This window comes from Bombina bombina, chromosome 1 (genome assembly GCF_027579735.1).
Source record: "Bombina bombina isolate aBomBom1 chromosome 1, aBomBom1.pri, whole genome shotgun sequence".
Taxonomy (NCBI): domain Eukaryota; kingdom Metazoa; phylum Chordata; class Amphibia; order Anura; family Bombinatoridae; genus Bombina; species Bombina bombina.
In genome coordinates this window covers 1,420,500,809-1,420,510,350 of record NC_069499.1, presented here as the reverse complement: position 1 = coordinate 1,420,510,350, position 9,542 = coordinate 1,420,500,809, and the positions used below count along the sequence as shown (strand labels likewise).

The window sequence follows — 9,542 nt, the reverse complement described above, 5'->3', positions numbered from 1 at the left end:
GGACTGCACTCTCAGACTGGACTGGGTACACATCCCATGACCCTGCAACATGCTAAGCCCTGGGTGCTAATACCTGGGCTTGTCCCATTTGGCCAGATGCGGTATCTAACTCTTCCAGTTTTGCTTTTTAATCTTAGCTGAGAGCTTGTAAGCGAGTGCTGGACTTTCTCTGTGTGTTGTATTAATTTATTTTGTAATTTTCCCTATGGGCCTTGCACTCAGGGCTCAGCATTTTGCAGGGTCATAGGATGTGTACCCAGTCCAGTCTGAGAGTGCAGTCCCCTTCCGTGTTATATATATATATATATATATATACACAAATATATATGTATTTAAATATACAGTCATGGGTGTTTTGTATATGTCTAAGGTGATTACATAAGTCTGCAAACCCTGACCAGTTTGTTTGATTGAGAGCTTGCATTGTATGGCTGCATTAGGGACCCAGGTTTTGGAAGAGACCTTGATGTGGTACCTGGGCTTGTCCCTTTTGGCCAGATGCCATAACTAACCCTTCCATTGTTGCTTTTAATCTTAGCTGAGAGCTTGTAGGCGAGTGCTGGACTTTCTTCTGTGTGTTTTATATATATATATATATATATATATATATATATATATATATATATATATATATATATATATATAATACGTTAATTTAAAATAGATATCTATACCTTTATATATATATAGGAATAGATATACAGGGGTATACACAAACACACACACACACATATATATATATATATATATATATATATATATATATATATATATATATATATATTTACAATAAAAATAACATTTTAATGTATGTGAAGAACACTGGAATGTGAAATATTCATAATTTCTGTCAAATGAGAGTACGAGCGTTGTGTTAGTTTTTTTCTTCTGCCATCTCTATTGAAGTCCTTTTTTTTCGCATTTCACATGGTGGCATTTTCCTATGTTATAATGTTTTCTAAAAATGGTAGGACCGCTGAAAAAAGCAAGGTATAATTTGTTTGGGTACCTCACATAAGAAAAATTTAATTTATGTGTGAATGCAATGAGGGCCAAACAACTAAAAAGAGCTCCAGCACAGGAGTGTGAAAATGGCTCAGCAGTGAAATGGTTAAACCAAAACTAGTACACATTCTCTGTGGTCCGTAGCGTTGTTGAAAATGTGGTTCGATGGCACCCATCGCAATCACATTTTCTACATTGTGTCTCTGAAAAATAATTACGCAATGAGTGTTAAAAAAACTTTATTGTAAGTACAATAAAAAATGCCTCAATCATAATCTATCAGTAGTGGCATTTTTGGTTATTTTTCATGGAATAATAGCTGATTCTTTCACTCATAAATGGCTTTTAAGATCCTGTATAAAAGTCCTACTTTTCCAATGGAGCCAAAAAGTTTTCGGCAATCAAAATATGTTTTTGGGTCACTTTTCAACAGCTGTTTGAGGCCATTTATGGCTTTTTGAATTCAGCACCTCTAGACACTTGATAGCTCCTCGGACAAGCTTTTTGGGCTTTTTAAACACTATTTCCCGGCTATTTCTAAACAGTCTATTTACTTGCACCTATGTTAAACCCACTGAAAACATTCATCATTAAACCTATGTAAAATATTCAAGGCCCGGTAAATTGTAGCTGGATGTGTCCAGGACTTGGTAGTCATACATATATGCAAAATGCTTTGTTGTCAGTGGGGGAAATATTTAATTGTATTGGTGTCAGTGAGTTGGTATAACTTACTTAACTGTGGTGCCCAGGTCCAGTCCCATGTTCTCTTCATCCCGCTCTGTCCTCCCACTGAACTTCCTCTATATGCACACAGCACATATGCACATGTACAATAGCACTCTGATAGGCCTGCCTGGTATTATTTATGCGTAGAGCAGTGGGCCTATCAGAGTACGCAGCTGGTAGGATTGCCAGGTGTCCAGTATTCAATCAGACAGTCCAGTATTTTCTCTATGGATTACAAATGTAGCCCTGAAAGAACTAACCCTTGCACATGTACTGCTCTAATGCTACATTCATTATTTTAAAACACTTGCTTCATGTGTGTTCTGTGTTGCCAGTTGAGTAAAATTAATGTTCTCTGCTTTTTACTAGTAATCATCTCGTGGAAAACACTGCTCTATGTGTGCTACTGGCATTTAAAGGTGTGTGACCCACTTATCACCAATGTCTAGGTTGTCCAGTATTTTTGTGGTGCATATAAGCATAAGAAAAATGTTATTGGATTAGCAGAGTTGAATTATCCTCATGTGGAGTGTTACGACACTGTGAATGCATTTGAAATGCTTAAGATAGAAGGGAGATTGAATCTGAAAATCCCAGCAAAGGCAATTTGATGTATTTTATGCATTTTTATGAATTTTGATAGATTGGAATATTTTCAAAACACAACAAAAAGTAGTCAGAAAACATTTATATTTTTTCTTTCATACTAGACTCATGAAGATTTGAAAAAGAGACTGTACTAGAGATAGTTTGTTTATTGCAGGAGAGACAAAAAAGGTCATTTTTAACAGGGTCATGAGACTTTTTTAAGGTTATTTGTCAGTTTATAACCTACCTAAATAACTCCTTGAGCTTTTAATTTGAAGACATATTGAACACCCTTAACCAGGAGACTTAGACCTTCCTCTGATAATATTTTAGCTAAATGAAATCAGGCAGAGGCTTGGAAGTATATAAAGATTAAATGGACAGTATACTATAAAATAGTTTTTCCTTAATGTGTTTCCAATTACTTTTTTTTTACCAGCTGCAGAATAAAAAATGTATGAGATTTTTTTTTAAGGCTTATTTGTGTATATGAATTGCCTGATTTTGTGTTTTGAACCCACAACTAATAAATGGGTTGAGCTTGTAGGTATAATCAGATCTCATAACTTTATCACATTGTGTACATTTACATGCTCTTTATCTTATATCTGTCCATAAACCAATCACCAATACTTGAAGAGAACAATGGAAAATTAACATTTTTTTACCTTATCTCTTCTATAATCCACTGGGAGTGTGATTTCTTCTATTGGCTGTGTTAACATAGCTTGGCTTTGAGGCCAAAAACTTTGAGGATGGGTGGGGATACCACAGGCTAAATAAAATATTTGAAATGCCAATATAAGGGTAATGGAAGAATTTGTAAACAATTTAATACGATGCTAGGGGAGACAATGCTTGAGCAAACTGTCCCTTTAAAGCTTTTATCAACCAAGAAACTGTCAAGTTGGTCTAGTAAACTGGTTTGAAGATCCATTTCAAGATGTTCTGAAGGACTAGATGAATTGGCTTTGCTGAGTTCAACCTAATCTTAACTTAAACATCTGCCAAGCACTACACAATGACACACAGCGTATAAAGTATAAAGTATAAAGTATATTCCACAGACTGATGTGGTTCTTTAGTAAAATAGAACCTAAGTATTTATCTCTATCACTTGCTATCTCTTGCACACCCTTTCTTGATATCTTTCTCTCTATGTGGTATTGAAGACCTGCTTGGATTTAATATATAATAGGGAAAATAAATTAATTGGCATCAAAAGCAATTCCTTGATGCTCTAGAATTTTTTTGTTTGTCATTCTGTTTCTGGAAGCCAGACTTGAAACTCCCAAACAAGAACAAAAATATACTTGGAGTGCATATTAATAAACATTAACAAGCTCAGAATATTACATATACAACTATAATATATCTAGACATTTCTAAAACCCAGGCAGTGATATTAATCAATTTGAATATGTTAGGAACACCTTGACTATTAAACTCAATAGCCACATGTTTTCAATTTCAGTTTTCTTTTCAGAGAGCCTTTGATGTCTTTATTCCTAATACTGTAAATGATGGGATTTAGTGTAGGAGTTACAACTGAATAAAGAATGGACACTATTCTGTCCCGAGCAAGAAAGTACTTGGAGCGGGGACGCAAATATATGAAAATGATAGTTCCATAGTAAATTGATACCACTGTAAGATGAGAGGTACATGTGGAGAAAGATTTGTACTTCCCTTTATTAGAGTGAATTTTGAGGATGGATGTGATAATGTAGATGTAAGAAAGGAGAGTCAGCAACAATGAGCAAAGGGCTATAATCCCACCAGAAACATACACAAATATTTCATTGAACAAAGTGTCTCTTCAAGAGAGATGGAAAAGTGGAGGCATCTCACAGTAAAAGTGATTTACTAAGTGTGACTTGTTGCAGTATGGAAGTTGGAAGGTAAGGAATGCATGGATAGCAGGCATTAAAAAGCCTATAATCCATGATCCAGTAGCCAGACAAATACAGATCTTTTGGTTCATAATGGTGTTGTAACTTAATGGTCTACAGATAGCTGCATACCTATCATAAGCCATGACAGCCAATATCATACATTCTGTTGCACCCAGTGCTAAATGGAAAAACATTTGAATTGCACATCCTAGGAAAGAAATGCTTCAGTCTTGATTTAAGGTGTTCTGTAATATCTTTGGTACAGTGGTGGAAGAGAAACAAATATCTATAAAGGATAGGTTGCTGATAAAAAAGTACATGGGTGTTTGTAGCCGAACATCAGCTATTACTAATGTGATAAGTGTAATATTTGCAGACAATGGGGGGTAGTTATCAAGCCGTCTACTTTTCTGTCTTCGCCGGCCCAATACGCCCGCCTAAGCTCGCCTACCTTCGCCGCCGCGGACCTGAAAAAATACGCCTAAGTTATCAAATAAAGCTGTCAAAAAGCCGCGGGGCGATGAGCAGCGGACTGTGACAGTTATCACTCATCCGATCTCGCTGCTCTTCGGCTTTTTCCCAGCTTTATTGCTAGCCTGTCACTAAGCACCCACACTAAACTACACTGTTCTATCCCTATACCGGCACCCCCGGAGCCTCCCCGCAAACTCAATAAAGTTACTAACTCCTAAACCGCCGCTCCTAGACCCTGCCGCAACTCTTATAAATGTATTAACCCCTAAACCGCCGCTCCTAGACCCTGCCGCAACTCTTATAAATGTATTAACCCCTAAACCGCCGCTCCTAGACCCTGCCGCAACTCTTATAAATGTATTAACCCCTAAACCGCCGCTCCCAGACACCGCTGCCACCTACAGTATACCTAGTAACCCCTATCCTGCCCCCCCTACACCGTCGCCCTCTATTATAAAGTTATTAACCCCTATCCTGCTGATCCTGCACCTCTCCGCAACTAAATAAATAGTTTAACCCCTAAACCGCCATTCCCTGAACCCGCTGCAACCTATATTAAACCTATATTAAACCTATTAACCCCTATCCTGCCCCCCCTACACCGTCGTCACCTATAATAAATTTATTAACCCCTAATCTGCCTCCCGTACACCGTCGCCCCCTATAATAAATTTATTAACCCCTATCCTGCCCTCCACTACGCCGCCGCCACTGTAATAAAATTATTAACCCCTAAACCTAAGTCTAACCCTAACCCTAACGCCCCCCTAACTTAAATATTAATTAAATAAATCTAAATAAATTAACTCTTATTAACTAAATGAATCCTATTTAAAACTAAATACTTACCTTTAAAATAAACCCTAATATAGCTACAATATAAATAATAATTATATTCTAGCTATCTTAGGATTTATTTTTATTTTACAGGTACCTTTCAATTTATTTTAACTAGGTACAATAGCTATTAAATAGTTATTAACTATTTAATAGCTTACCTAGCTAAAAGAAACTGAAATTTACCTGTAAAATAAATCCTAACCTAAGTTACAATTACACCTAACACTACACTATACTTTAATAAATTATTCCTATTTAAAAATAAATACTTACCTGTAAAATAAACCCTAAGATAGCTACAATATAATTAATAATTATATTGTAGCTATCTTAGGATTTATTTTTATTTTACAGGTAACTTTGTATTTATTTTAGCTAGTTAGAATAGTTATTAAATAGTTATTAACTATTTAATAACTACCTAGCTAAAAGAAATACAAAATTACCTGTAAAATAAATCCTAACCTAAGTTACAATTAAACCTAATACTACACTATCATTAAATTAATTAAATAAACTACCTACAAATAACTACAATTAAATACAATTACATAAACTAACTAAAGTACAAAAAATAAAAAAAGCTAAGTTACAAAAAATAAAAAAATAAGTTACAAACATGTTAAAAATATTACAACAATTTTAAGCTACTTACACCTAATCTAAGCCCCCTAATAAAATAACAAACCCCCCCAAAATAAAAAAATGCCCTACCCTATTCTAAATTAAATAAAGTTCAAAGCTCTTTTACCTTACCAGCCATTTGTGGGGGCATGCCCCAAAGAAAACAGCTCTTTTGCCTGTAAAAGAAAAATACAACCCCCCCCCAACATTAAAACCAACCACCCACATACCCCTAATCTAACCCAAACCCCCCTTACAAAAACCTAACACTAATCCCCTGAAGATCATCCTACCTTGTCTTCACTCAGCCGAGCAGCGATGGAACCGAAGTGGACATCCGGAGCGGAAGAAGTTAATCCTCCAAGCGGCGCTGAAGAAATCTTCCATCCGATGAAGTCATCATCCAGGCGGCGCTGAAGAAAAGTCTTCGATTCGGCCGATGTCATCTTCAAAGAGGCGCTGAAGAGGTCTTCTATCCGGGCGATGTCATCTTCCAAGCCGGGTCTTGAATCTTCCTCCCGCCGACGCGGAACCTCCTTCTTCACCGACGGACTACGACGAATGAAGGCTCCTTTAAGGGACGTCATCCAAGATGGCGTCCCCTCAATTCCGATTGGCTGATAGGATTCTATCAGCCAATCGGAATTAAGGTAGGAAAAATCTGATTGGCTGATGGAATCAGCCAATCAGATTGAGCTCGCATTCTATTGGCTGTTCCGATCAGCCAATAGAATGCGAGCTCAATCTGATTGGCTGATCGGATCAGCCAATCGGATTGAACTTGATTCTGATTGGCTGATTCCATCAGCCAATCAGAATATTCCTACCTTAATTCCGATTGGCTGATAGAATCCTATCAGCCAATCGGAATTGAGGGGACGCCATCTTGGATGACGTCCCTTAAAGGAGCCTTCATTCGTCGTAGTCCATCGGTGAAGAAGGAGGTTCCGCGTCGGCGGGAGGAAGATTCAAGACCCGGCTTGGAAGATGACATCGCCCGGATAGAAGACCTCTTCAGCGCCTCTTTGAAGATGACATCGGCCGGATCGAAGACTTTTCTTCAGCGCCGCCTGGATGATGACTTCATCGAATGGAAGATTTCTTCAGCGCCGCTTGGAGGATTAACTTCTTCCGCTCCGGATGTCCACTTCGGTTCCATCGCTGCTCGGCTGAGTGAAGACAAGGTAGGATGATCTTCAGGGGATTAGTGGTAGGTTTTTGTAAGGGGGGTTTGGGTTAGATTAGGGGTATGTGGGTGGTGGGTTTTAATGTTGGGGGGGGTTGTATTTTTCTTTTACAGGCAAAAGAGCTGTTTTCTTTGGGGCATGCCCCCACAAATGGCCCTTTTAAGGGCTGGTAAGGTAAAAGAGCTTTGAACTTTATTTAATTTAGAATAGGGTAGGGCATTTTTTTATTTTGGGGGGTTTGTTATTTTATTAGGGGGCTTAGATTAGGTGTAAGTAGCTTAAAATTGTTGTAATATTTTTAACATGTTTGTAACTTATTTTTTTTGTAACTTAGCTTTTTTTATTTTTTGTACTTTAGTTAGTTTATGTAATTGTATTTAATTGTAGTTATTTGTAGGTAGTTTATTTAATTAATTTAATGATAGTGTAGTATTAGGTTTAATTGTAACTTAGGTTAGAATTTATTTTACAGGTAATTTTGTATTTCTTTTAACTAGGTAGTTATTAAATAGTTAATAACTATTTAATAACTATTCTAACTAGCTAAAATAAATACAAAGTTACCTGTAAAATAAATATAAATCCTAAGATAGCTACAATATAATTATTAATTATATTGAAGCTATCTTAGCGTTTATTTTACAGGTAAGTATTTATTTTTAAATAGGAATAATTTATTAAAGTATAGTGTAGTGTTAGGTGTAATTGTAACTTAGGTTAGGATTTATTTTACAGGTAAATTTCAGTTTCTTTTAGCTAGGTAAGCTATTAAATAGTTAATAACTATTTAATAGCTATTGTACCTAGTTAAAATAAATTGAAAGGTACCTGTAAAATAAAAATAAATCCTAAGATAGCTAGAATATAATTATTATTTATATTGTAGCTATATTAGGGTTTATTTTAAAGGTAAGTATTTAGTTTTAAATAGGATTCATTTAGTTAATAAGAGTTAATTTATTTAGATTTATTTAATTAATATTTAAGTTAGGGGGGCGTTAGGGTTAGGGTTAGACTTAGGTTTAGGGGTTAATAATTTTATTACAGTGGCGGCGGCGTAGTGGGGGGCAGGATAGGGGTTAATAAATTTATTATAGGTGGCGACGGTGTAGGGGGGGCAGATTAGGGGTTAATAAATTTATTATAGGTGACGACGGTGTAGGGGGGGCAGGATAGGGGTTAATAGGTTTAATATAGGTTGCGGCGGGTTCAGGGAGCAGCGGTTTAGGGGTTAATACATTTATTATAGTTGCGGTGGGCTCCGGGAGCGGCGGTTTAGGGGTTAATATGTATAGAGTAGCTTGCGGTGGGCTCCGGGAGTGGCGGTTTAGGGGGTAATAACTTTATTTAGTTGCGGCGGTGTAGGGGGGGACAGATTAGTGGTGTTTAGACTCGGGGTACATGTTAGGGTGTTAGGTGTAGACAGCTCCCATAGGAATCAATGGGATGTCTGTCAGCAGCGAACTTGTACTTTCGCTATGGTCAGACTCCCATTGATTCCTATGGGATCCGCCTCCTCCAGGGGTGGCGGTTTGAAAACCAGGTACGCTGGGCCGTAAAAGTGCCGAGCGTACCTGCTAGTTTTATGATAACTAGCAAAAGTAGTCAGATTGTGCAGCACTTGTGTGCGGAACATCTGGAGTGACGTAAGAATCGATCTGTGTCGGACTGAGTCCGGCGGATCGAAGCTTACGTCACAAAATTCTACTTTTGCCGGTCTCGAGCCTTTGATAACTAAGGCGTATCAGCCTCGCCACAAATACGCTGCGGAATTCCAGCGTATTTGAGGTTGACGGCCTGATAACTAGGCCCCAATGTGATTATATAGACCACCAACAACAGGATAAAGAAAATTACCTGCTGGTATGGGATGTTTGAGAGACTGAGAAGAAAGAATTTGCTCACAGAAGTTTGGTTTGAATATTCCATTACATTAGAAACACAGCCACCGGTTTGAAAGCAACAAGAAAGTATAGCTGAAGAATATGTGGTTTTTCCAAGTCATATATGAAGTTGCAGAAAAAAATACTATATTTATGGTTATTTTGAATTGCATAGAGGTTTTACCTGACAATTGAACCTCAATCAAAATCTTGAAAAATAAAAACTCAAAATGCTCTTCCATCCAAACAATACATGCACCTCCAGGACATCTTCATTTGACAACAAAGAAAAAAAAGTGTTACATACTGATTAAAAA

The 9,542-nt window shown here is 37.1% G+C and overlaps 1 pseudogene; it reads right to left on the bottom strand.

Moving 5' to 3' along the window:
* Positions 1 to 3,769: 3,769 nt before the first annotated feature.
* Positions 3,770 to 9,271, bottom strand: LOC128665587 (olfactory receptor 998-like; annotated as a pseudogene).
* Positions 9,272 to 9,542: the final 271 nt, after the last annotated feature.